This window comes from Pinus tabuliformis, chromosome 8, assembly GCF_031772625.1.
Source record: "Pinus tabuliformis cultivar Carrire ecotype Pingquan chromosome 8, CPIR1, whole genome shotgun sequence".
Lineage (NCBI taxonomy): Eukaryota > Viridiplantae > Streptophyta > Pinopsida > Pinales > Pinaceae > Pinus > Pinus tabuliformis.
The window spans coordinates 1960153092-1960180095 of record NC_142294.1 but is presented as its reverse complement, the minus strand read 5'-3'; the positions used below and the strand labels follow the sequence as shown (position 1 = coordinate 1960180095).

The 27004-nt window shown below is 39.7% G+C and overlaps 1 pseudogene; it reads right to left on the bottom strand.

The window, feature by feature from the left end:
• Positions 1 to 2224: 2224 nt before the first annotated feature.
• On the bottom strand, positions 2225 to 2817 carry LOC149244308 (mediator of RNA polymerase II transcription subunit 6 pseudogene; annotated as a pseudogene).
• Between the last annotated feature and the right edge of the window lie 24187 nt (positions 2818 to 27004).

The window sequence follows — 27004 nt, the reverse complement described above, 5'->3', positions numbered from 1 at the left end:
AGACCATATAAGGACCTATTCTCATTTGACTCCAGCCAAGTTAAGTGTTTAGGCTTAATAAAAGACTTATGTGTGTCCCTTGTTCAGTACCCAAAAAAAACAATTCTAATGGACGTTGTAGTTGCTGATATCCCACCCAAATATGGGATGCTATTATCAAGATCATGGGGGGCTAAACTCCAAGGTTCCCTACAATTAGACATGTCATATGCCACCATCTCAATCTTTGGTCAACCCAAGAGGTTATATAGAGAGTCACTTATGAAATACATGGTCAACAGTGAAGAAAAACCTCAAAACTTTCCCATATATGTTGTCCATTCTGACATAGACTCCTATATTCTCTTCAATGATAATGCAGGTCCCACAAATGATGAAGAAAACTAGACACTCAAACAAGATCAGCATATGAATGAAGAAGCTGTTGTTCAAGAAATAATGATTGAGAAATCAATAAACAAAACTGTACAAGAAGGAAAACCAAATGTAACCCAAGATCCCAAGTTGTTGATGCTAATTCCCACAACAGTTGACAATTCTTCCCTCAACCAAGAAGTCCTCTGGTTTCTTGAATTCGATGGGTTAGTCAACAAATTAGGGGCAGGAGCAAGGGTTTGGATACATAATAAACAAAATAGTCATGCAGAAGGCCGAGCCTATAGGTTAAACTTCAGGTGCACCAACAATATGGCAGAATACGAAGCTCTCTTACTAGGCCTCAAACTAGTAAAATCCTTACAAGCCATAAAAGTTTCAATACTAGGAGACTCGGACCTAGTTGTCCAACAAGTAAAGGGTAATTTTGTCACCAATGACAAAAGACTGAGATCTTATAGATCTGCTGCTGCTGAACTACTAAAGTCCTTCACTGAATTTCAAATTACCAAAATTCCTAGAACCCATAACCTGCATGCTCATAGTTTGGCCACATTTGCAAGCACTTGTAAACTACCCTTTGAACCTAGCCATTGCTTCAAAGCTGAGATAAAGTACAGACCCTCTGTCCCAAACAATGTTAAAGACTGGCAAGTGTTTGAAGATGATACACAAATAAATAATTTCTTGACCTTGCAACAAGAATTTGCAGGACTAAACATTGACACTGAGGGAGCAAGTCAATCACAAATACTTAGTGAACAAAATCACAAGGCAATATCACCCAAAACAGCTAACCAAATGCTATATCCAACAATTTTTAACAAAGACAACATACAAGAAATTCAACAAATCAGTTGTGAAGAAATAATTGGTACAGAGGCTGAAATCATAGAGCTGAAAGACAATTTTCTTCCAACAGGCCTAACTCCATTGGAGGACATTTTTGATTCAAATGATATCCCTAGAAAACCAAAAATGCAGCCCCTTAATGCTGCCATTGAGGAATGCAACATTGGAACCATTGACAAACCCAAGATAATAAAATTGTCTGCATCCTTACCTCCTGATCAAAAACCTAAATACATTGACCTCTTCAAAGAGTTTCAAGATGTCTTTGCATGGGGTTATGAGGATTTAAAATCCTATGACACCTCTGTTATCCAACATACTATCCCTCTTGTTGGACACCTAATCCTAAGTGGGTTAGTGTGGAAGTCGAATGGACAAAAGGAGTCCAAGAGACCTTGGGATCTGAAACCCAAGAGTCACATGTTGTACTATAAATGTATATCTGATGTTAATAAAAATTGTATTGCATGATTTATCTTTCATATCTTTCTTTGCTGTCCATGTGTGTTTAACATGGTATCAGAGCAGGCATATTCCTACCCTGCATAATTACTGTGAGCCATTTGGTTTATGGCCTTTATGTGCAGGTTATTTCTGCCATGACTTCTGCATTTCATAAATATTTTCTCAGCTAAATTCTAGCTGCAACTTCTGTCAATTTTTCAGCCCTATTTTTAGAATTCCTAAAATTAATTATAACTCCTTTACTGCGCCCTCTGCACTCCCTGGGCTGTGCATATTCCTTTCCTGCGTGCTGTCTGCACTGTCCATGAGCGTTTCATGATAATTACGCTGCTCCACCTGCATTTAATACGCTGCTCTCTGCATACGAAACGCTCCTTCACCCAGCGCTATTTGCGCCATTCTTTACCTACGCCCTCTGTCATTTACTGTCCTGACCTAGTATGAGAACAGATTATTTCTCAGATTGAAGCATCAAGGACGTTGGAAGGACATAGCCAATGTATTTCTTTCGTTGTCTAGGTCGAAAACAATACTATTTATTCTGCCTCTTGGGACCATTCAGTGAGGAGTTGGGATGTTGAAACTGGCGTTGCAAGGCTGTGAGAATCTGATCAACTCGCCTTACTTCTTTAAATTCAATATTCTCCACTCCAGCCTTTGTTTCAGGTTTCACACTGTCACTTTCTATATCATAGCCAATCTTCTCTAGTTTTGAGGCTGCAGCCATGAAAGATTTTGATATATAATATAGAGCTCGAACCATCCGAGATGCGAAAACACTAGAGAGCTGAGGTGCCTGGTAGATGGAACCGTCTAGGACGTAATATGTAAGCATGGGTGTGACTTTCTCAGGCCCGTCACGCTTTTGCTTTCGGATAACAAAAAGATGAGGCTCCATAACTTCATTCAACATATATATTCAATGCCTGTCAATTTCGAGAGCTGGGAGATGTCAAGGGGATGAATAGAGCGCATTCGAAGTTGCTTGTTATTGCAAGTGTAGTCATAGAAAGGAGAGAGTGCGAAATAATCGAAGACAAAGTTTCGGTCAAGGGGGAAACTGTTGAGCCAAAGTTGATCTCTGAAGTAGATGCATGTCAAGTCGGTGCCAGGAGGAGGGGGCATGCGTTAATTCATTGAAAGTGGGTTGCCGGAAAGCACTGCATTGTCTGAGCATCGATGAGAGCGCTAGAATTAATCATCTCTATTCCACGGCCTGTCTCTATCAATGTGTTTATTCAATTTAGTGTTTCTAAATTGATGTCATTAATTGTCAACCCGGGGCTCGTAAGCTGATGAAGTGAAGGTGTACTATATGTACTTAAGCAACCTCTTAGATCTTTTTGTCGTTTGGGTTGTTGTTTGTGGTCAATTTATCTTCCTAAGATGGAATGGAGATTTTATAAACAGATGAGTGAGTGTGTGTGTAAGGTGATTTCTAAATGAGTGAGTGTGTGTTACAGGTGATTTCTAACTACCTTCTAAACTTGCAAAGAAAAAGCTTGAAAGAAATAAATAAATTGAAATGAATTGAAAGCAAAGAACCACTTTCTAATGGCACTAGACACTATTCATGCTGCTGCAAAATAAAAAAAGGTAAGAAAACCACTTTAAAAACCAATGATAATGTTTATCTCTTCCTAACTCTCTGCTTCCAACATATGGTACTATGTAAAACACGATTAGGAAGTAGTTAGAGATGAGTTTAAAAAGTGATCAAAAATGAGAAAAATCTACTTTAAAGACTAGTTATAATGTTCAGCTCTTCCTAACTCTCTGCTTTCAGCATATGGAATTATGTGAAACATGATTAGAAAGTAGTTAAAGATTAGTCTAAAAAGTACTCAAAGCCAGCTGCAATTTATTAGTATTTTGATCTCTAAAAGATGAACAATTTATGATAAAGAGACCATCAATATGTTAACATACAAATTTGAGAAACTAAACTAGAAATCAACTATGAAAATAGAGTAAAGGCAGCAACTTTGAATCTGTCAACTGAAAATACCATCAGATATAAAGAAAATACACAAAGACAAAACAATCCCGGGTTAAAAACCTGCAAAAACAATACTGATCAGTTTAAAATGAATGTTGGAAATAAAATGACATGAAATCAAATGGTATACTATTATACATGATAAAAGAAATAAAGATTGTTGAAAGCATGAAAATGAAACCAAACACTATGTACACGAGCTGTCATAGATGGGGGCCCTCCATCCACGCAACCAATTTAAAAGATCAACTACGAAAAGGTGAACAGAACAGTCTTCTTTTTATAAAACCAACATGTCAAAAATACAGTGAAAAGTGTTGTAGGAACAGCCTTCTAAAACAGAGTTTTTATAACAGAATCAGTTCAGCAATTACAATAATCAAAAAGCTAATCATAAGCGTTGGCACACGCTTTATTTATAAGCATAGAGGCAACTACTCTCTGCGTAAACTAAGCAACTACAGCCTAACCTATTAACTACGCAGCAACACGCAGTCTTAGCTAATTAGCTTGCGCAGCAAACACGTAGGTAACTCCATGCAATTTTGAGGGAAACGGTCATCATGGGAGACAAATCTATGCTTGGATCCTGTCTTTAGCTGTCCTCGTGGCATGGAGGAGGTGCCAGCTACAGTTCCGTGTCCCAACTGCTCATGGCTCCCGTGCCACCATTCAGAACTTGACCGTTTGACCAAGGGAATACTTGCGTTGACCAAGGGCATGCGTGACTGGTTTGGCTCAACCAATAGCATACGATCCATGTGTACATCCAACCCAACATGCCCATGTGGCTCGTTCCTTGAGAAGACACGTGGATCATATCAAACAACAAAAAGGCTGCGGAATCTCTGAACAGCTGCGGAATTGTTGAACAGCTGCGGAATTGCTGAACAGCTGCGGAAACTCTGTTTATATGTCAAAAATCTAAACCAACAGTAAAACATAAGCAAAGTTAACTAATTATGCTTAAAGACATCAAATGTAATGATCTGGGTAAGTTTATGCAGAAAATAGAGCAAAAGAGAGGGATAAGTGAGGAAAAGCTGTAGGTAATGATGGATAATCAAGTGCAAGTTAGAGGCTCTACATACCCCCACTACGAGGGTGTTGCATGTCCTCATGCAATGAAAACATTGTTTAATCCACCTGCTGAGATGCCTCTGCTAAGACATCTAGTCTTCTCTTCTTCCTCTGTGTGGCCACATTGACTCTTGGTCTTTTCATCAAACATCTGAATTTTAAATTGATCAAGGCTCTGCTTAACTTCCTGCATTTCTTCTTGAGCTTTTTGTTTTCCTTTTGCCAAAGGCCCATATGAAGCATGGTATTATCTTGGATCATCTTGTCCACATTGCTCTGTTCCTTCAGTTTTTCATTTTCTTGTTTGATGTGGCGATTTAGTACCTCTAGCTCAAATACTTCTTGCTTCAGTGATTGAACTTGTTGTTCAAGAGGTATAACAGTGCTTGGACCAGCAACAGCTTGTTCTAATGTTTCCAAGTAGTTATATACTCTATGCTGGTCTGGGTCAATCTCTGGTGACCTCTTTGGACTAGGCTCATGCTCAAATTCAGGTTCATGTTCAAATTCAGGCTCATGTTCAAATTCAGGCTCATGCTCAAAAGGACTTTCCTCACGTGGAGGGCTAGTCTCAACCTGCTCAATATGTGGAGAGCTTTTCTCAAAGACAAGTCTTGTAGCAACCTTTGTAGGTGTGCTCAAGTCAATAAAGAATGACTCTTTGTTCCCCATTTTGCTTTGTAACCTGCTGCTCCTTCTCACGGTGGTGATGCTCTGTTTTTCTTTTTGTTGCTTCTGTTTTTGTTTTTGCATCTTCTTGGAAAGGGCAGCCTCATGGAGTTGGGCCAACCTATGTGCCAATGGCTGAGTGTCCTCTTCACTGGAATTCTCAGGAGTAAGGTAGGTTTCTTGGGCTATGGCTTTTCCTTTATCTTTCTTTTGTTTCTTCCTACTCTCCTTTTTCTTTTTAGCAGCTTCTTGTACAATTTCTTGCAGGGTTTCTGTAATGATTCCTTGGGCTATTTGATCAATGTCTACAGCAGGTTCAGGGTCAATTTCATGTTCAGAATGATGGGCAACATTTTCTTCTTCAACAAGGTCTTGGACAGTTTCTTCTTGGACAACAGTTTCAGGGGTAACCTCTTCTCTTTTTCTTCTACTCTTTCTAGGCACTGAGGCTTCTCCTGCCTCTTCAAAGTGGTTTCTCACAAGGAATCTTTCCAAGGTATCCCTTTTGGCCTTTAATTGTTCTTCAACTAGTATTTTGACAAGCCCATGATGGTATAAATGTGGCTCAATGTTTCTTGGATTTCTTTGGACTATTGAGCACATTTTTCTAAGGCTTGAGAGTAAAAAGTATGGAAGGTTAGTGTCATGCTCTCCTAAGAAATGCATCATAATTTTGGCATGATAAACATATAGAACTCCAAACCTTCCCTCACATGTAAAGAATTTTTGTACTAGTAGAAGCAGAGCTGTCCATTCTTCTTTGACAAGATTAACAGGGATTCCTTTTGTAAAGATGCTAGTGTCCATACCTGGATTCTTCAGAATTTGCTTCCATTGCTGGTCTTGTACTGATCGGTTTTTGAACCATCTCTCCCCAGTTTGTGGTAGTGAAGTGGCCTGTGCCAAACTGCTCTCGGTGACTGTGAATTTTAGATCTCCTATCTCCACTTGGTTGTCTTTCTCTTTGAAAGAACGTGCAAAAGTCTTTGTGACCTCTCTATGATAACCCTTGAATTTTTGAATGCACTGGAGCCAATTTGCCTTTTGCAAAGGGTCTTTGACTTGGGGATATCCTTCCAGAAATTTGGAGCCCTCTGGCTCTGCCCTCAGAAGTTTACCAATCGATTCTCTGGCTCTGTTTTAATACTCTTGAGGAAGGGTTATACGGTTTCAACAGTGGCTTTAACTCAACAGCTTTACGGCTTCAACAGTGGTTTCCACACAGTAGACTTACGGCTTCAACACAACAGCCGTAATACATTCACAACGGTGGTCAAAGTTTAGCAGAGGAGAGAAACGAAACAGAGTATGGTTACGATGACAGAGTGGTGAATAAGGCAGAGCAGTGGAAAGAAAGGAAAATGTGGAAGTGAAACAACTGCGTGAATGAGATAATACATGCATAGGAGGGTTATGAATGATGGGAAGAAACGGTTAAGTCCTTCAACTTCGGTCATGAGTGTACATTTGGCTGCGGAATCATAACGCAGAGAGTCGTAGTACAATTGTCTACGTCACTTAGGTACGAAAATTTAAATGGAAACGCAGTCGTGTGTGGGCTTTTAAATCGTGATGAATGGTGGCTGTTAAGGCTGAGAGATACGGGGATTTCGGTCGAGTAATGGAGAGGATTGGCAATCATTACATTGAATGGCAAAAAACACAACCCGTAAACTATGCAAAATGTTTAACCATAGGTTTAGAAATTAGATCATACCTTAGGTGTCCGCGTTTTGATTCCTTTTGTTGATCTGACATTACCCTTTCATTGTTTGTTGCTGCTACATGACCTTTTAATTTTTGCTGATGACCTTTGGACTGCAAATTCCTTCTTTAAACAAACTGTGTTTTTTTTTATGCAGGTACAGAAAGTGTATTGGCTGCGGAATTGCTCCTCAGCTGCAGAAACTGCAGAAATACCCTTCTGACTGCACAAAACAACTTTAGTTGTGTAAAAATAAATCTGACAATGACTTTATTGATGGAATGGAATGTAATGGATGGATGAATGAAAAGAAATGAGGTGGAGTGAGAGTGGTTGAATGGATAAGATGGTGAATGAAGTGGATGAAATGGCGAAATGAGATGGAAGAGAGAGAGATTTTTTTTTTGGAAAACATGAGGTGTCAGGTGACCCTGATTTTCACCTCAAGTTTTCTGCATAAGACTGCCAATCAGAGATTGGTTTTCAGGCTTATAAACTTATTCTTTTTTTTTTTTTCTTTTTTTTTTCAAAAACCAAAGATTAGGCTGATGGAGGAGAAGAATCCTTCTCCACCAACCTGATTGCAGAATCTTCTTTAAACAACTTGACAAATTCCTCTTTTGAGAGTGGCCTCTGGTAGACTTTCAGGCGATGGCCATTCACAATAAGAGGAGTATGAACTTCATCGATAGTTTTCACTCGAACTGCTCCATTACTAAAGACTTCATCAACCTCATATGGCCCAAGCCAATGAGTTTGAAATTTTCCTTTGAAGTCCTTAAACTTTGAATCAAACAATAGAGCCCAATCTCCTTTCTAAAACTTTCTTTCTTTGATATGACGATCATGCCATTTAGATATTTGGTGCTGAACTAGATCGGTCCTTAGAATTGCATCTTGTCTTATTTCATCTAGCTCATTTAGCTGCTCCATTCTGTGTTTTTGGGCTTCTGAGAGGCTCATTCCCAATTGGACTGCCATCTTGAAGGTCTTGATTTGGAACTCAATGGGGAGCAGGACTTCCTTCCCATAAACAAGTTCATAGGGAGAATGTCCTGTTGTGTTCCTCCATGTGGTTCGATAGGCCCATAAGGCTTCAGGAAGCCTTTCCGCCCAATCTCTTCTATGAAGATGAACAGTCTTGGTGATGATGCCTTCAATAACTTTATTGGTAGATTCCACTTGGCCATTGGATTGTGGATGGTAGGGAGTAGATGTTTTGTGCTTGATCTTATATTCCTCCATCAGCTTCTCCATCAATTTAGATGTAAATTGGCTGCCCTGATCTGTTACAATTTCCCTTGGGACACCAAAACGAGTGAAAATATCCTCAAAAAGAAATTGAGCAACTGAATTTTCAGTGGCAGAAGGCAATGCCTTGGCTTCTACCCACTTAGTAACATAATCAGTACAAACTAGTATATACTTCTTTTGCTTTGATGGTGGATTAATTGGTCCAACGAAATCTAGAGCCCATTTCTCAAAGGGTTCGATGCATACCTGAGGCTGTAGTGGCATTTCATTTGAAGGAGTTGGTCTCCCAACTCTTTGGCAGCTGTCACACCTTCTAACATACTGCTTTGCATCTTTAAAGAGAGAAGGCCAATAATATCCTAGAGAAAGGATTTTATAGGCTGTCCTCTTGTCAGCAAAGTGCTCGCCACATGGTTCATCATGAAATGCCTTAAGGATGTCAGGCATTTCATCTTCCCGAACACACCTTCTGATTATACAATCTTGCCCTGTTTTGAACAATTCATTAGAAATCCAAGAATAATGTGAACTCTCCTGAATGATTTTCCTTTTCTCATTAGGAAATAAGTGTAGAGGAAGCTTCCCTGTAACTAGATAATTAGCCATATCTGCATACCAAGGAGTCTTGGTGGTTACTGCAAACAAGTATTCATCTAGAAACTTATCTTCTACTGGAGAATCCTCATTAGTGTTTTGGATTCTAGACAAGAAATCAGCTACTGTGTTTTGTTTTCCAGGTCTATCTAACACAGTAATGTTGAATTCTTGTAAGAGTAAAAGCCATCTTGTAACTCTACTATTAGTAACAGGTTTGTTCATTAAATATCTTATGGCAGAGTGATCAGTATGGACAAAGGTTTCATAGTCGGTTATGTAGTGTCTAAACTTATTGATCGCATGTACCACAGCTAAGAACTCTTTTTCTGTAACAGTATAATTTAACTCAGTGGGAGTCAAATTATTACTTGTATAATAAATGGCATAAGGGATCAAATCCTTTTGTCCCAAAACAGCTCCTAGAGTTGTATCTGAAGCATCAGTAGAAATGTGGAAAGGGAGTTTCCAATTTGGCCCCCTTAAGATGGGTGCTTCAGATATTCTAGTCTTTAAAGCTTCAAAGGTAGATCGACACTCAGGATCCCATTTGAACTCACAGTCTTTGGTAAGAAATTTGAAAAGAGGAGATGCTATCTTAGTGAAGTTTTCAATAAATCTTCTGTAATATCCAGTAAACCCAAGAAAACTTCTAACATCTTTTTGGCAATTTGGAACAGGTAACTTAGAGATGACTTCCACTTTGGATCTATCAACCTTAATCCCATCTCCTGAAATATGATGTCCTAAAACAATCCCTTCAGTAAACATCATAAAACACTTTTCATGACTTAAAGAAAGATTTGTTTCCTTACATCTTATCAGTACTTTTTCCAAATTTTCCAAAGCTTCTTCAAATGTATTACCATAAACTGTGAAATCGTCCATGTATACCTCTACACAATCATGAATCAGATCTGAAAAGATTCCTAGTACAGCCCTTTGAAATGTAGCGGGTGCATTGCACAATCCAAAAGGGAGTACTCGGTAGGCAAAAGTTCCCCAAGGACAAGTAAATGTGGTTTTGTCTTGATCTTCAGGTGCTACCTGAATTTGATTATACCCACTAAAACCATCCAGAAATGAGAAATACTTTTTACCTGCTAAAGTGTCTAGTACCTGATCAATAAAAGGTAGAGGGAAATGATCCTTTAAGGTTGCCTTGTTCAATTCTCGATAATCAATGCAAACTCTCCATTTACCATTCTTTTTGGGCACTATAACCAAGGGAGAAACCCATTGGCTATCTGAAATGGGGTAAATGAAGTTTACCTTGAGCAATTTCTGGAGTTCTTCTTTCACGATTTCCCTAAGGTTTGGATTCATCCTTCTTTGTGGTTGCCTAATAGGTCTGCTGTTTTCTTCAATATAGATGTGATGAATACAAGTCTTAGGATCGATTCCTTTCATGTCAGTGTATTCCCATGCAAATGCAGTGGAATGTTTTTGCAACAGTTTAGTTAATTCTTCTTGTTGTGGTCTTTCCAAGTTTTTGTTAATGTGCAATGGTTTTCCTGGAAGGATTTCAACTGTAGAACTACCAAACTCTTCCATTGAGAAGAGAGACATCTGTCTAGAGGAGAGATATTCAATGTCTGCATCTAACTGAAACTATGTAGAGTCATATTCTAAAGGTATTTCAAAATTTTCTAATGTATTTAGAATTTGACTATCCTCACTGATCTCAGAGATGGTTAGAACAGGTTGAATAGTATCCTCATCATCAACCCACTCATCTTCTCCTATTTCTGTTATTGCCTTTGCTGGAGGATACAAGTTGAATTTCTTGGTGGAATTACCATCTGATATATACATGTCCCCAGACCTACAACTTATGAAAGCATCAGTTGTGGCCAGCCAAGGTCTTCCTAAAATAAGAGGATGTCCTCCTAGATTGTTCTTGGGAGCTAAAATCATAAAATCAACTGGATATTCCCAAGAATCTAGGGAGACTCGAATGTCTTCCAATACACCATCAGGTTTAATGATTGATCTATCTGCAAGTTGCAGTAAAGTAGGTGTAAAGAGAAGGTTAGGAAGCTTTAACTGATCCATGGTCTGTCTACTCATGATGTTGATAGCGGCTCCTAAGTCAATCAAAGTATTTGGGATTTCAACCCCATTAATATGAGTTTTGACAATAGGGCTACCGGGGTCCACATATTTTTGCATGGTAATCTTACCCATCATAATGTCTGCAATTTTTCCAACTAGATGTATCCTTTTGGTATCTTTGGTTCTCTTTCCTGTTTTCTTCAAACTCAACTCCTTTATTGTCTTCGCTAGAATGGGAATTTCCTTAATGGCTTGTAACAAGGGGATCTTGATACAGACATTCTTCAATTCATCTAGAAAACTATAGTCAGGTACCCATATTTGCTTTTCCACTCCTTTTTCAATTTGTAATCTTTCAGGAAAAGGAGGTGTAGCTAAAGGTGTACGTTGCTCAACTATGGGAGTTGTAGAGGTTGATTATTTTTCTTTTTCTTTTTGGATATTTTGGTTTTGAAGTGATACTTCAGAACCCTTATTGACTTTGAGAGATTCTTCCTCAGAAATGCTTGGTTGTTGAACACTTGTAGAAGGTTGATCTAAGATTCTACCTAATCTAAGTTGTACTTCATTGAGAGGAACAACCATATAGGTAGGGAATGGTTGACCTTCCATCATGTAAGCATTTTGAGGGTTCCTATTATTTGGATTTGGTAATGCCTGAGAGGGAAGTTGATTTGATTTCTGCTGGGATTGAAGCGATAGTTGAGAATTTTGATTTTGTGGAGGAGGTTGTTGTTGTTGAGGGTATGGCAATGATAGTTGTTGACCTTGATTTGGAAGTTCTGGAGCCTGCTGATTCTGAAATGATGGAGGATATTGATAGAATTGAGCAAATCTCCCATAAGGATTTTGCATGCTTTGCATCCATGCTTGAAAAGCATTTTGAGGTTGAGGCCAAGGTTGTTGCCAAGGATTCCAATTTGGTTGGGATTGAGAATTCATAGAGTTGTTAAACCCTTGATTCCGTTGCCCTTGCCAAGGTCTCCTTGCAATAAAACAGAGAGATTCAAGTGTACTTGGATCCTCTTGAAAGACTGCTTTGAGGCCAGGTATTGAAGGACAATCCTTAGTCTCATGAGTTTCTGAGAAAATTACACATGTTTCTACAACGTGTGTGTCCAAGGGACATTCCCTTAAAGCATGTTTCTTTCTACATTTCGGGCAAAAAATGGCCAAAGCCTCAGCTTCTGCTTTTTGTTTATTATGAATCTTAAGGGTATCTAGTTGTTCACTAAGACTCCCTAAGATGTCAGTTTTGAATTCATCAAGCATATTGCCGATTTCAGCCCTACTTACTGATCCTGTTGCAGATTTATTTGCCCTAAGGAGAGAAGGATCTCTAGGCCCTTTTTGAGTTTTTGATTTGCCTCTTGAGAGATGGATACAAAGTTCTGCTATATCATTGAGTGAAAGTTGAGAAATATCCCCTTTCCCCATCATGTTTAAGATATCTATCCATTCATCCCTAATGGCTTTTAATAAGAGGGCTTTTAAGGTCTCTTCATCCAAGCTACTCATTTTTGCTCTTTTCAAGTTATATTGAAATCTTTCAAGTAAATCTTCTAAGCTCTCATCCTCTCTTTGTATCATTTTAAAAACCTCGTCCTTGTGATTAGTAGGCATACAATAGTCCAAATACCTATCCAAAAATGTTTGTTTCATTTCATCCCAAGACCTAATGGATTGAGTGAGTAACCCCATGAACCATTTCAAGGCTTGATCCTTCAGTGTTGAAGGGAACAATTTGATTTTCTGAGAGTCATCCAGGTAGTCATAAGTTCGACACACCACTTCAAACTCAAATAAAAATGTTTCAGGGTCCTCAGTCCTTAACCCATGGAAATTTGGGAGGACAGATGGTGATATGTTTTTCATAGTGGCTCGGGAATCCTCATTAACAATGGGAAACCCAAATGAATTATCCCCATCTCTATTTCCTCCTCCAAGGGGACCTCTACCTCCATTATTGTTGTTGTTGTTTCCTCCTCCTCTACCTCTACCTCTACCACCTCCTTCTTCCTCTGCCATGATGGTTCTCCTAGGGATTTCAAAATCTTCTGGTTCCTCTACAAAAGGTGAATGAGAAGAGATTTCTCCTTCTTCTTCAAATGATTCCACTTCCTCAATTACAATTGGTCTTTCTGTAGGAGAAAGAGAAGAGTCTCTTCCTCGTTCAAATTCAATAGAAGGTGTAGGAGAGTCAACTCTTGGCTCTTGAATTCCAGGAATTCTAGGACTATGAGTGTTGGTTGGAGATAAGGGAGGTGTCTCTTGTCTATCCCTTGAAGCGGATGGACTTGTAAAAACTGAACTTCGAGCTCTAGCTAAAAACCTTCCCCTAGAATCTCTAGCTCTATGCATGTCATTTTTTTTATTATTATTTTTCTTCAAGTCAAGTTCATAGTTCTTTTTCTGATCTTCCAGGTCACTCTAGGTGCAAGAAGAGAGCATACTCAAGAAACTACCAAATCAATAACTTTCTCTTTTCTGATCCTCCAGACCACTTTGAAGTGCAAGAGGAGAGCATACTTTGATAGGTTATCAACTTCTTTCCTTGAAATTTTTATGTTTTTTTTTCTAAGAATATGGCTACTTAATTTCACTTCCCCGGCAACGGCACCAAAATGTTTAGTCAATTTAGTGTTTCTAAATTGATGTCATTAATTGTCAACCCGGGGCTCGTAAGCTGATGAAGTGAAGGTGTACTATATGTACTTAAGGAACCTCTTAGATCTTTTTGTCGTTTGGGGGTGTTGTTTGTGGTCAATTTATCTTCCTAAGATGGAATGGAGATTTTATAAACAGATGAGTGAGTGTGTGTGTAAGGTGATTTCTAAATGAGTGAGTGTGTGTTACAGGTGATTTCTAACTACCTTCTAAACTTGCAAAGAAAAAGCTTGAAAGAAATAAATAACTTGAAATGAACTGAAAGCAAAGAACCACTTTCTAATGGCACTAGACACTATTCATGCTGCTGCAAAATAAAAAAAGGTAAGAAAACCACTTTAAAAACCAATGATAATGTTTATCTCTTCCTAACTCTCTGCTTCCAACATATGGTACTATGTAAAACACGATTAGGAAGTAGTTAGAGATGAGTTTAAAAAGTGATCAAAAATGAGAAAAATCTACTTTAAAGACTAGTTATAATGTTCAGCTCTTCCTAACTCTCTGCTTTCAGCATATGGAATTATGTGAAGCACGATTAGAAAGTAGTTAAAGATTAGTCTAAAAAGTACTCAAAGCCAGCTGCAATTTATTAGTATTCTGATCTCTAAAAGATGAACAATTTATGATAAAGAGACCATCAATATGTTAACATACAACTTTGAGAAACTAAACTAGAAATCAGCTATGAAAATAGAGTAAAGGCAGCAACTTTGAATCTGTCAACTGAAAATACCATCAGATATAAAGCAAATACACAAAGACAAAACAATCCCGGGTTAAAAACCTGCAAAAACAATACTGATCAGTTTAAAATGAATGCTGGAAATAAAATGACATGAAATCAAATGGTATACTATTATACATGATAAAAGAAATAAAGATTGCTGAAAGCATGAAAATGAAACCAAACACTATGTACACGGGCTGTCATAGATGGGGGCCCTCCATCCACGCAACCAACTTAAAAGATCAGCTACGAAAAGGTGAACAGAACAGTCTTCTTTTTATAAAACCAGCATGTCAAAAATACAGTGAAAAGTGTTGTAGGAACAGCCTTCTAAAACAGAGTTTTTATAACAGAATCAGCGCAGCAATTACAATAATCAAAAAGCTAATCATAAGCATTGGCACACGCTTTATTTATAAGCACAGAGGCAACTACTCTCTGCGTAAACTAAGCAACTACAGCCTAACCTATTAACTACGCAGCAACATGCAGTCTTAGCTAATTAGCTTGTGCAGCAAACACGTAGGTAACTCCGTGCACTTTTGAGGGAAACGGTCATCATGGGAGACAAATCTATGCTTGGATCCTGTCTTTAGCTGTCCTCGTGGCATGGAGGAGGTGCCAGCTACAATTCCGTGTCCCAACTGCTCACAGCTCCCGTGCCACCATTCAGAACTTGACCGTTTGACCGAGGGAATACCTGCGTTGACCAAGGGCATGCGTGATTGGTTTGGCTCAACCAATAGCATACGATACATGTGTACATCCAACCCAACATGCCCATGTGGCTCGTTCCTTGAGAAGACACGTGGAGCATATCAAACAACAAAAAGGCTGCGGAATCTCTGAACAGCTGCGGAATTGTTGAACAGCTGCGGAATTGCTGAACAGCTGCGGAAACTCTGTTTATATGTCAAAAATCTAAACCAACTGTAAAACATAAGAAAAGTTAACTAATTATGCTTAAAGACATCAAATGTAATGATCTGGGTAAGTTTATGCAGAAAATAGAGCAAAAGAGAGGGATACGTGAGGAAAAGTTGTAGGTAATGATGGATAATCAAGTGCAAGTTAGAGGCTCTACACAATGCAGCAAGAAGTCGATGATAGAAAGCCTTGAGCCTTTTGAACAGCAGTAGTCCCGTGGACGTCCCCAAGATTCGAACGCGGAACCTCCTGCAAATGCCAGCTATGAATAGTCGCTTCTTCCTGTAACGACCCAATCTGAGCTTCGGTGGAGCCCTTTTTCTTCTGGGTTTTGTGTATATCGCTTGGGCATTTTGTCAAATAAGTCGCGTGCACAATCTGATCTGCATTTTTAGCATATTTCGCAGAAGTTTTTTTTTATCTTCAAACTGAAGGTAAAGAGATCGATTCGCGCTAGTTTCATTTTTGCTCGCCGAACATTCTGTAAAATCGATCGCGTGCATTGCTTCATCTCTGAGATGCCTTGCCAATGCAAGGGTTTTGAATTTTTGATGTTGTGATAATGTTCTTGGCTTCTTTGTACCATTCATGCTTAATTTTATGGTTTTGGAGTAAGCAAATGGAAAATTTGTTATTGCTGAGCGAACAAGGGTTATTGGCATAGAAAATTTAGAATGAAGCTTGGATTTAGGGTTGGTATTGATGAAATTATGCCTTGCACCATTCAAACTTTACGAGCCAATTATTTTTCAGGGTTTTGGCTTACAAAATAGTCCTTGAAGGTCAGTTGAGATATTAATTTTCACATTATGCTTTATGAAAGGGCTCCTCTTAAATTCAGAAACATTACAGCTGGCATCAGAGAAGGGAAAACTATTCTTGAAGGCTTGTTGCTCACAGCAAGATTATATAGTCCCTGAAAATACGATATTAGAGCTTCATTTTTGTATTTTGTTGCTGCAAGCTATTATTTGTTTGAGGAGCAATGAACATGACATCTACATATTTATTTAAGGACGGTGAAAATATTTGTTATTTATACGGCAACAGAAGTAACAACTTGCAGAGTCCACCTATATTAAACAATAAAGTTTGAATTTACCATAACGCATTGAATTTTATGTGGGGCATTGGATATCAAAGTCTTTTTAAAGATTTTTGGTGGCATTTATCATATTATATTGAAGACAAAGCAACCGAGAGCTTGCCACAGGAAGAATTTGTTTTCTGTTCTGGAAGATCATCATTTTCACACCACAGCAAGCCATTTGTAGTTTATGAGATTATGTACAACTCTTTCTCTAGCGATCTGTAATCCCACAATTGCAGCTGCTCCACATGCTATCATCAATAGTTACAAGAATGTATTAGTAGTCGCTATTGAAGTTGACTATTCTTTTCCATTGGCCGAGAAAGTGAAGGAGTATTTGAAAAATCCAATTCAATTTAAAGTTGCTGCTTGTTCAATTTACTTGTTCCTATTGTGCAGTTTGGGAATAAATTTATGTGCAACAAACAAATTTGTTTTTCTTAATAGATTCTAATGAGAAGATTGTTGGGGTGAATGTCTGCTATTTGTTGCAAGCATTGTGATTATTTAGGGTACATTTTCACTCCAAAACAAGTTTCTAGTGGTGCATTTCTATTGAGAAAAATGGCTACAATTACTGAAGTATTAGAGTTCATGAAAACTCTTATACAATCCACTGTTGATGACACATTACAAATCAGCAAAGGATCTCTCTCAGAAATTCAGACATGTCTACAAAATGCACAGGAAAAGATCGATTTTTTGCAGCTTGAAACACAGCTACAACAAGAAGAGCTACATCAAAATAGACACCATTCTGAACCTGTTTTTGTTCAGAACATTAAGACAACCACCCATCAGCAGCATGTTAATAATGGTACAGTTCATTCAAATAAAGCAGTAGTTGTATATGCAGATGCAGAAACTCAGTTTGCACTTCCCAAGCCCATCATCAGAACTTGGGAACAACTTGTCCACAACAAGCATAGAACTGGTCTTGGATATGACAAGGACTTGTCCTTTCATATTCCAGACTATGCCAAGCCCATTCAGTTTCAGAGTGTTGGATTCATTCATGACAGTTCAGCTGCTCCTCATGACAGTTCAGCTTCAGCTGTTCCAGACTCTGCCCCTCTTCTACAGCAACAACAACAACAACAAAAACAACAGATCGTGAAATGCCAACACTGTGATCGAGTTGGCCATCTGAAAGATCATTGTTTTGATCTTCATCCATGTGAGCACTGTCATAAAACCAGCCATTCTTCACACAGATGCTTCAGAAACAAACGTCCTGCAAGAAAAAAGATTCATCTTGGATGGATCGCTTCTTGGCAATGGGCATCAACAGCCAAGAAGATATTCCAAACACATGTCAGAACTTGTTCCAGAGTATTGAACAGTCTTGCAGTTGAGTTTTCTCCATCTTCTCACCTTGTATCTGACAGGGGGGGAAATGATGGTCATCTACAAGCTTCAAAGTCACATCAAGCGAGCCTGAGCCACAACCTGCCACACCAGTTTCAGAGTTGCAGCCAGAGACAAAGATGCCCGTGAACAGATTGAGAACACTTCCTCTAGAAGAAGACACCAGCTTCTTGCCAGTTTTGGAAGAGTTCCAGGAATTGCATTAAGCATTCCAGAGTTGTTGGTCATCCTTAAACCATCACAGATTAAGAACACTTCCTCTAGCAGAAGACTCCAGCTTCTTGCCAGTTTTGGAAGAGTTCCAGGAATTGCATTAAGCATTCCAGAGTTGTTGGTCATCCTTAAACCATCACAGGTGAGACCTCCCTTTTATGGTTGAAGGTTTCCCTCTTTAAAACAATAGGATCACTTCCTCTAGCAGAAAACTTCAGTTTCTTGCCAGTTTTGGAAGAGTTCCGGGAACTGCACTAAGCGTTCCAGTGTTGGTGGTCATCCTTAAACCACTGCCCTTTATACCAACATTTCATAGAGCACATTCAGCCTAGTGCTGCCATGCATTTTTTGCACATTTTGTATTACAGCTCTCTTCTTGGACTCATACATAACCCTTCGGATTAAGGGGGGGAATGTTGGACACCTAATCCTAAGTGGGTTAGTGTGGAAGTCGAATGGAAAAAAGGAGTCCAAGAGACCTTGGGATCTGAAACCCAAGAGTCACATGTTGTACTATAAATGTATATCTGATGTTAATAAAAATTGTACTGCATGATTTATCTTTCATATCTTTCTTTGTTGTCCATGTGTGTTTAACACCTCTCAAGCCTAATCAAAAGCCATTTAAGTAGAAATTGAGGAGGATCAATCCCATGCTTCTCCCTTCAATTGAAAAAGAGCTGCAAAATTTTTTTAAAGCGGGTATCATAGCACCTATCAGATTTTCAGACTGGATTTCAAATTTGGTGCCCACAAGAAAGAAAACTGGTGAGATAAGACTTTGTGTTGATCTAAGGAACTTGAATCAAGTGTCCTTGAAAGATAATTACCCCTTACCCAAGATGGATCACATCTTGCAAAGAGTAGTGGGGGCCTCAAGAATTTCTTTACTTGATGGATTCTCAGGTTTCAACTAGATCCTAGTTCACCCTGATGATCAGGACAAAACAGCATTTACAACCCCATGGGGAACCTTCAAATATGTCAAAATGCCATTTGGGTTAAAAAAATGCAGGGGCTACATTTCAAAGAGCAATGGATATTGCTTTTGCCAAAGAGATTCATGAATTCCTTGTCATTTATTTAGATGACCTCACACCATTCTCAAAATCTGACCAAGAACACTTGAGGCATTTGAGACAAATATTCATAACCTGTAGGAAATATGGCATTTCCTTAAATCCCAAAAAGTCTCTATTTGGCTTGGAAGAAGGTAAGCTGTTAGGGCATATCATTTCAAAGGATGGCATTAGAATTGACCCAGACAGGATACAAGCTATCTTACAAATGCCCCACCCAAGAAACATCAAAGAATTACAAGCATTCTTGGGGAAGATCAACTTCTTAAGGAGGTTTATCCCAAACCTAGCAGAATTGATCAGATTACTAAATAACATGCTAAAGAAGGATTCAAAAGTGAAATGGACAGTAGAAGCAAATCAAGCTTTTGAAGGCATAAAGCTGGCCCTTACCCAAACACCAGTCTTAACAAATCCTCAATTTGACAGAGAATTTATCATTTTCTCCTTTGCTTCCCAGCATACCATTGCTGTTGTCTTATTACAGAAAGATGACCAAGGAAATGAAAAACCCATTGCTTTCTTTAGTAGAGCTCTTAGAGATGCACCTCTGAAATATCAAATCATGGAGAAACAAGCTTATGCTTTGGTCAAGGCCATTAAAGACTTTAGGATTTACATCCTGTACTCCCATGTTATAGCTTATGTGCCAAATCCCATTGTGAAAGACATACTCACCCAAGAAAACCTAGAGGGCAGAAGAGGCAAATGGATTGCCAACATCTTGGAATTTGATATTGAAATAAGACCTACAAAACTGATAAAAGGGCAAGGTTTGGCCAAATTAATGACAGAGGCAAACTTTCAAGCTCTAGACATCAACCAACTGGACAGTGAACCGGAGCTGGCGACTCCAAAGATCAATGTAGCCTTTGAACAATCTCCCGAGTATTCCGACATCTGTTATATATTGCAAAACCTGTGTGCTCCCCCAGGATTGTCCAGAACTAAATGTAGGTTCTTAAAAATGAAAGCTTCAATATTTTGTGTCATGGATGGCAATTTACTTTGGAAAAACCATGAGGGTATATTGTTAAACTGCTTGATTGAGAATGAGACTAACAATGTTATGAAGGAATTTCATGCAGGTGACTGTGGTGGACACTTGTATTGGAAGTCCACTGTGGATAAGATACTGAGGGCTGGTTACTATTGGCCCACTGTTTTCTCTGATGTCAAGAAATTTACTACCTCATGTCATAAATGCCAAGTGTTTGAGGGAAAGAGAAAGTTACTGCCACTTCCTCTGAGGCCTATTGCTACAGAGAGACCCTTTCAACAATGGGGCTTGGATTTCATTGGGGAAATTCATCCCTCATCTTCAGGCCAACATAGATGGATCCTCACAGCCACAGACTACTTCACCAAATGGATTGAGGCCATCCCATGTAGACAAGCAAATGATTCCACTATCATTCAGTTCCTTGAGACCAATATCCTTTCTAGATTTGGTTGTCCTGATAAGATAATAACAGACAATGCTGCTGCTTTCAGATCTAAGAAGATGGTGAATTTCTGCCACAAATTTCACATTACCTTGGGCCATTCTACTGCATACTATCCCCAAGGAAATGGCCTAGCTGAATCATCAAATAAAAGCCTTGTGAACATCATAAAGAAGGTGTTGGAAGAAAATAAGAAGAATTGGCATAAGAAGCTTGTCAATGCCCTATGGGAAAATAGACTAACAACCAAGAGATCAATTGGGGTTAGCCCATATGAGTTAGTTTATGGATTAGAAGCCAAATTTCCTTCATCACTAGGGATCCCTGTCATGAAACTTCTTCAAGAAAGCCAGGTTGAACCAAATGATGTGCAAAGAAGGGTAAATCAAATTATATGTTTGCAGCAAACTAGAGATCAAGTTTATCACAGAGTTCAAGTTTTACAAGAAAAGTTAAAGAAAGCTTTTGATAGAAGGACTAAGGCTGAAGATTTCAACATTGGTGATAAAGTCCTCAAGTGGGATTCAAGAAGGGAAGACAAAGGAAAACATGGAAAATTTGATTCCCTTTGGAGAGGACCATTTGTTGTTCAAGCAGTGCAAGGAAATAATACTTACTTCCTTAGGAATCTTGATGAAACTAATTTGGATGAAGGTCCTGTGAATGGCAGGATGTTGAAGCACTATTTTGACTTCTATCCATGAGTGTAGCCTAATTCTCCCTGGTACATACTCAGGTGTATATATTACTTTCTTTCAGGTGTATATATTACTTTCTGTTAACATGTAAAAGAATGCAGTTTTTCGAGTTTTGTGAATTATCAGCAAAAGGAAAATAAGTTCAGAGATGCACCAAGAGGGGAAGAGCACAATTTTGAGATTTCAAAGAGAAGTACTCCAAGTTTGGTAAGAGAACTTATGGACCAAGGCATTCTGACCTGCTGTTCTTGGTCTTTCAAATGGAAAAACCATCCCCATGTGGAGACACTGTTAGCTACCTATACCAATAGGTTTCATATTTCATGATTGGCAAATAAAAGTTCCAAATATGCTCTGCTTTGGTGATTCAAAGATCCCATATTTCCATGAGAAGACAAGGTGTGTACATAAGCTTGATGTTGACTCAATTTTGGGTGGATGGTCCAACAGCCTAATCTGGATCATGCCATGTTTCAATTTTCTATTGTAGAATAAAGAAAGAAGTCTGTCCAAATTGTTTAATCTTGGCAGACCACTAGTTAGGTAGAGAATTAAGGTTCCCAACTGCTTAATCTGGGACCTTGGAAGCAATAAGGGTAGTTCTAGATAGAAAATCAAAAGAAAAAGCCAGAAGAAAAGAAAAAGGCACATAAGGGTCTGCAAGTCTAAGTGCACCCTCCAGGAAGAAACAAAAAATGCTAGGCAAGTAGATGGGTAGGCAGATGGGGTTGCAGAAATGTCATTCATTTCAACTGAATCTTGCTGGTCTAACATAAAGGAAGCATCAATGGATAGAGAAGGTCCTCTTCTCTATCATTTTGCAGCAAAACAAAGGAGCATGTCTAACTTCCTAATGTCCCCTTTCCACATTCATTACTAACATCCCCATACCAGTTGCCTTCATGAAAGAATTCAAGGTCTTATGGTGGTTCTTGTTTCTTTAAAAAGCCACATTTCTTGTGTAAAATTCTTTTCATTTTGATCTACTCTCTAAGCTAAGTTGTTTTCATATAAACTTAGTGTTATCACTCCTCATTCACCTTTTCCACTCATATTAACCCCTAACTTCTTATTATCTAAATCCCCTATGTTCCCCTTTTCCCTACTATTATAAACACTATGGTGTATAAACCCCAAGCATTCTATAAATATCCCTTCCCCTTTGGCATTATAGCCATACGTTCACAGTCAGGGATTAAAGTGACATCTGGTCAGTTTAAGAACCCAAACCCTACCCCTCTTCCCCCTTCAGAAGTCATTTAAACCATTTAACCTTTCACTTGCAAAAGAACCTTGTTAAAAAACCCATTTTCACCCCTAACCCGCTTTATTCGCAAAAATACATAAAAAACCCACTTTTCCGTCTTACCCAAAGTATGGGCGCAATACATATTTTCATAAAAATACAGTGAGAAACCATATAAATTCGCCAAACTCCAAAGGTCCCCGCCGGGCACGTATTCCAAAGAAAATATTATTTTATTCCCCGCCCCCTTCCGTATTGTCCTGGCACCTTGGCGATCCGTCGACCATCAGATCTGGCTCTTTTCATCGAACGGCCCACATGCATATCGGGTCAGGCCCGACGTCCGTAAGTTAGCTTCCGAAATTTGTCAGAGGGTGACGTCAGGCCTCTGCCACGCGTCACCCCCAAATTGTATCGGGCCGCCCTCTGACAATCCCGCTTTCGTATAAAGAGCGGTGCGATATCATACCACTTACCGTTTCTGGTTTTGTGTGAACCCGCCATGCCAACGTCACTACCACGTCAGGCCCACGTCATTGCTACATCACCTCCGCGGCAACGCCCCCGTCCGCCACTGCTCCAACCTGCCCGCCACCTCACCACCCCCGTGGACCACTCACAGGCCGCCACGCCAGCCAATGACGTCATGCTGACGTCATCTGACCGTGACCCCACCTGATGATGTCATGCTGACGTCATCCAAAAAAAAGCGCCAAATAACCCAAAAGTCCATATTTTTGCCTAAAATTGTCGTTTTTTCACTTTTGCAAAAACGATTGTTGCTCACCTCTGCATGTATTTTACGACCAATCTGTTGCCAACCTACAAGAATCGACCTGAAGACCGTTGGCGCGCCAAACCCACCTGCATTTGTCACCATTGCCGGCAATTCACGAGGTATTTATTCGAATTATTCCTCTTGCGCCTGGTTTTGTCCATAAATCTCCAAAGATAGTTTAAAAGAGTGAAAAAACACAACATTTACCACCAAATCCCGGTGTTTAGCCTCCATTTTCAACTGTTGAATCGAAATTCACCTGCAGAGCCTTGTTTATCCAAGTTTTCACCAAACCTGCAATCTGTCCGCGCATTCAGGGACTTAAAACCCAAGCTGCTATAATTCACCCTGAAGAGAGTTTTTTAAGGCCAAGCATTTACTCTAGCAGTGCTTTGTGCACTGTTTCAATTGCTGCCACTGCCATTCTACCCTCTGTTCCTCAGTAAGTCACTTCTCTGGTCCAAAAAATACTCCTCTGTTTCGCTCTGTTCAGTAACACTAGTTCACATACAAACAGAGTCCTAAAGTAACCATGGATGTACCGGTAGCACCTGTGGCCTTGAATATTGCTCCATTAAATGCCCCTCAAATAGAATTGGAGTGGAAACCATTAGCAGACCTAGATTATCAAATATCAGAGGAAATGCTAATGCATAGCAAGTACCACATCCACTTGCTAAATGAATTGAAGATTAAGCATGAGAGTGGAACGGATGTATTGGGCATTTGGGACTCTTTCCTCCCAATCTTCAAGCTCCCTCAGGTCAACCAGTTTCCTAACCTAATCCACCGATGTGCTCACTGCTATGACCCCACTCAGAGGGCTGTGCTTGACCCTTCAGGCTCAGTTGTTTTTTATGTCACCCCTGAAGCCATCAGAGAGATGCTACACTTCAATACTGATAAGAAATTAGTTCCTTTATCATTGATAGATCTAATAAAGCAAGGAGCTAAACTGACAGATGCTCAGGTCACCAAGTTGAATCAATTGTACATTGACTCTGACACTGTGAAGTATCCTCCCATTTCTCATGTATACCTCAACCAATTGGGCAGAGACCTTGTAGACATGATTAGTCCCATATTGGGCTATAATTCAATTGAGTTTGTTGATGAAACTGTGTTGGTGATGATGCTCATGTTTTCCCCTGGCAAGTCCCCAATCTGTTATGACTATGCCACTTACATATCCGATAAAATACATGAGCAATTGATGAACTTGTCAAGAGAAAGGGTGTTCGGATACACCTCTTATATCTACCACTTAATCTTATATTATCAACATGAGAAATTTCCTTTTGTTGTGCAAAGTGTGGATGCACAAGGCAATCCAAGGTCAGTAGTCTATTGGTCCTCTGTTTTCCACTGCAGATCCTGTTCTCCATACACTTATTGTGAGTTTATAGACATTTTCATCCACCCAGCCATGTCTCTGCTTCTGAGCTCACCTCCTCCTAGACTAACTGATGAGATGCAGAGGATTCTTCAGTTGTCTAAGGTATACATCATTGGGGATTGGTACTATTACCAAAACCACACAGTTATCAGAATATATGGGTGTGAGTTGCCCCCATACAGATTACCCAAATATGTGCCTATGAGATTGTTTGCCCTTGAATACTTCAGGCAATTTGGGAATGCTGATGTACTCCATTTTTCAGGCAAAGGCAAGAAAGCACAGCTCAAAGTCAGAAACCAATTAGGCCACTTCATTTACAATAAAAGGGAGGAAGGCTGGCAAGAGGCAGATAACATGCTAGAATCCCTTGGCTTACAGACCAGCTTCCTTTTGAAACCATACGACCCCAATAATTTCATAAGTTTAAGAAGGATCAGATATAGGCTGGCTAGTTATGACCACTTAAGTTTGCCTCACATAGAAAAATATGCAAATCAAATAAAGTGGAGGAAAGGCACCTTAGAGGAGGCTGCCACACAAGAAGAACTAAGTCAAAGAGCAGTAAAAAATCTCCAAAAGTTGGCTGACTTAGAGCTTTGTTCACATGTATTTGCTCTTCCAGGCACTCAAGTGGGAGCAGCTACCTCATCCTCTACAGCACATCAGCAAGCAGCCAAAGCTACTAATCAAACTTCCAGCAAAGGCAAAGAGAAAGAGATGGAGCCAGAGCAGCCACCTCATGAGGAGGTACAGCAGCAGGAAGTGCAGCAACAGCAACAGGTACAATAGCAACAAGGGGGGCAACAAGGAAAAGAGCAGCCAGTGCAACAAGAGCATACATCAGAGGCCCCAATGTCCACCGGGCAGCAGGCTCATGACACTCTGCCTCCTAGGCAGGAGACAACAGTGGAGGCCTCAGTCCTCCAAACCCCACAAAAAGAAGACATAAATAGAAAGAGGGACAGAGAGCTGGAGACTCCCTTCACTACCTCCACAACTCAAGGGGAGAAAAGACAAAGGTTAAATCCCCTCTCAGAAGAAGAAATTCCTATAGGGAAATCTTTGGGGATGGGCCCACCAAGCATGGAAGCCTCGGCAAGTTCCTTCCAGCAGGAACAAGAAAGGACAGTGGGAGGAGAAGTCATCTCCTCAAGCCAGCAAAGGGGAGGTGAAATAGGCATCAAACAACAATTTATTGATATAAAGAAGAGGAATGAGCCAATAAGAATACAGCTGTACAATCATTTGTTAAAGATGGCTCCCACTAACCAGCAGAGATTAATGTCTGCATATGATGTCCAGGAGGGAAAAATGATCATGAGCCACTTTATGCCAACCGCGTTGCAGCCACAGTCACCTGCAGACTACTTAAGGACCAATCTTGAGGTCCTTGCCAAGGACATCCACCCGATGGATCAGATTGAATTGCACAAGCAAACGGGTGAGATGGTGTATGCCTCCTTGGCAGACAAAACATTAGTGAACTACAGGCTGGAAAATAGCCTAAACAACACAACTGCCCAACTTGAGTTGGAGAGAGCATCCTCCCAGGCAAAAGACAACCGAATCAAAGCATTGGAGGATATCATCATAGAACTTGGGCATGATCCCAAGGACATCAAGGCCGTACAAGCACTGTTGAAATTGAGGGATGCAGATATGGAAGCATTGAAGAAAATGATTAAGATCCCAGCAACCATTCACCCACAAACTGAAGAAGTTGCCCAGCTGAGGCATGATCAAGATGCAGCAGCTATGCTGGTATCATTATATAAATAGCTGATCCAGACACAAGAAAAATTGGGAGAATCAGAGGTTGCACTGCAGGCAGCACTACAACAGAAGGAAGGAGGCCAAACTTCTCAACCCCCTCCAGAAATAATCAATCTGGAGGAACCTCCTCAGACTACTGCTCCTCCTACTGAACAGACAACACCATCTACATCGGCAACTACACCAACAACAGAGCAGGCTCCAAGCCTGGATATGCAGAAGCTAAAGAATGAAATTCAGGCCTTAGAAGCCCAAATGGCAGAACTAAATGAGGTCAGGGAGAGTCTAGCTAAGCTCAATGAAAGATATGACAAATCCAAGCAGAATGTAGCAGAAAAAGGAAGGGAAATAAAAGCCCTTAAGGAGAAGATAAAGGAGCTGGAGAAGGAGCTCACCCTTGACAAAGTGGTGGCTGAGCTTAAGACAATTTTATGGGCCAACATTGGCCAATCAATCACAGATCAGTGGCAATATATTGAGACTATTCATGAGCAAATAGAGCTCATAGGAAAAGCACATAGAGAAGTCCAGAGATCAAGGGCA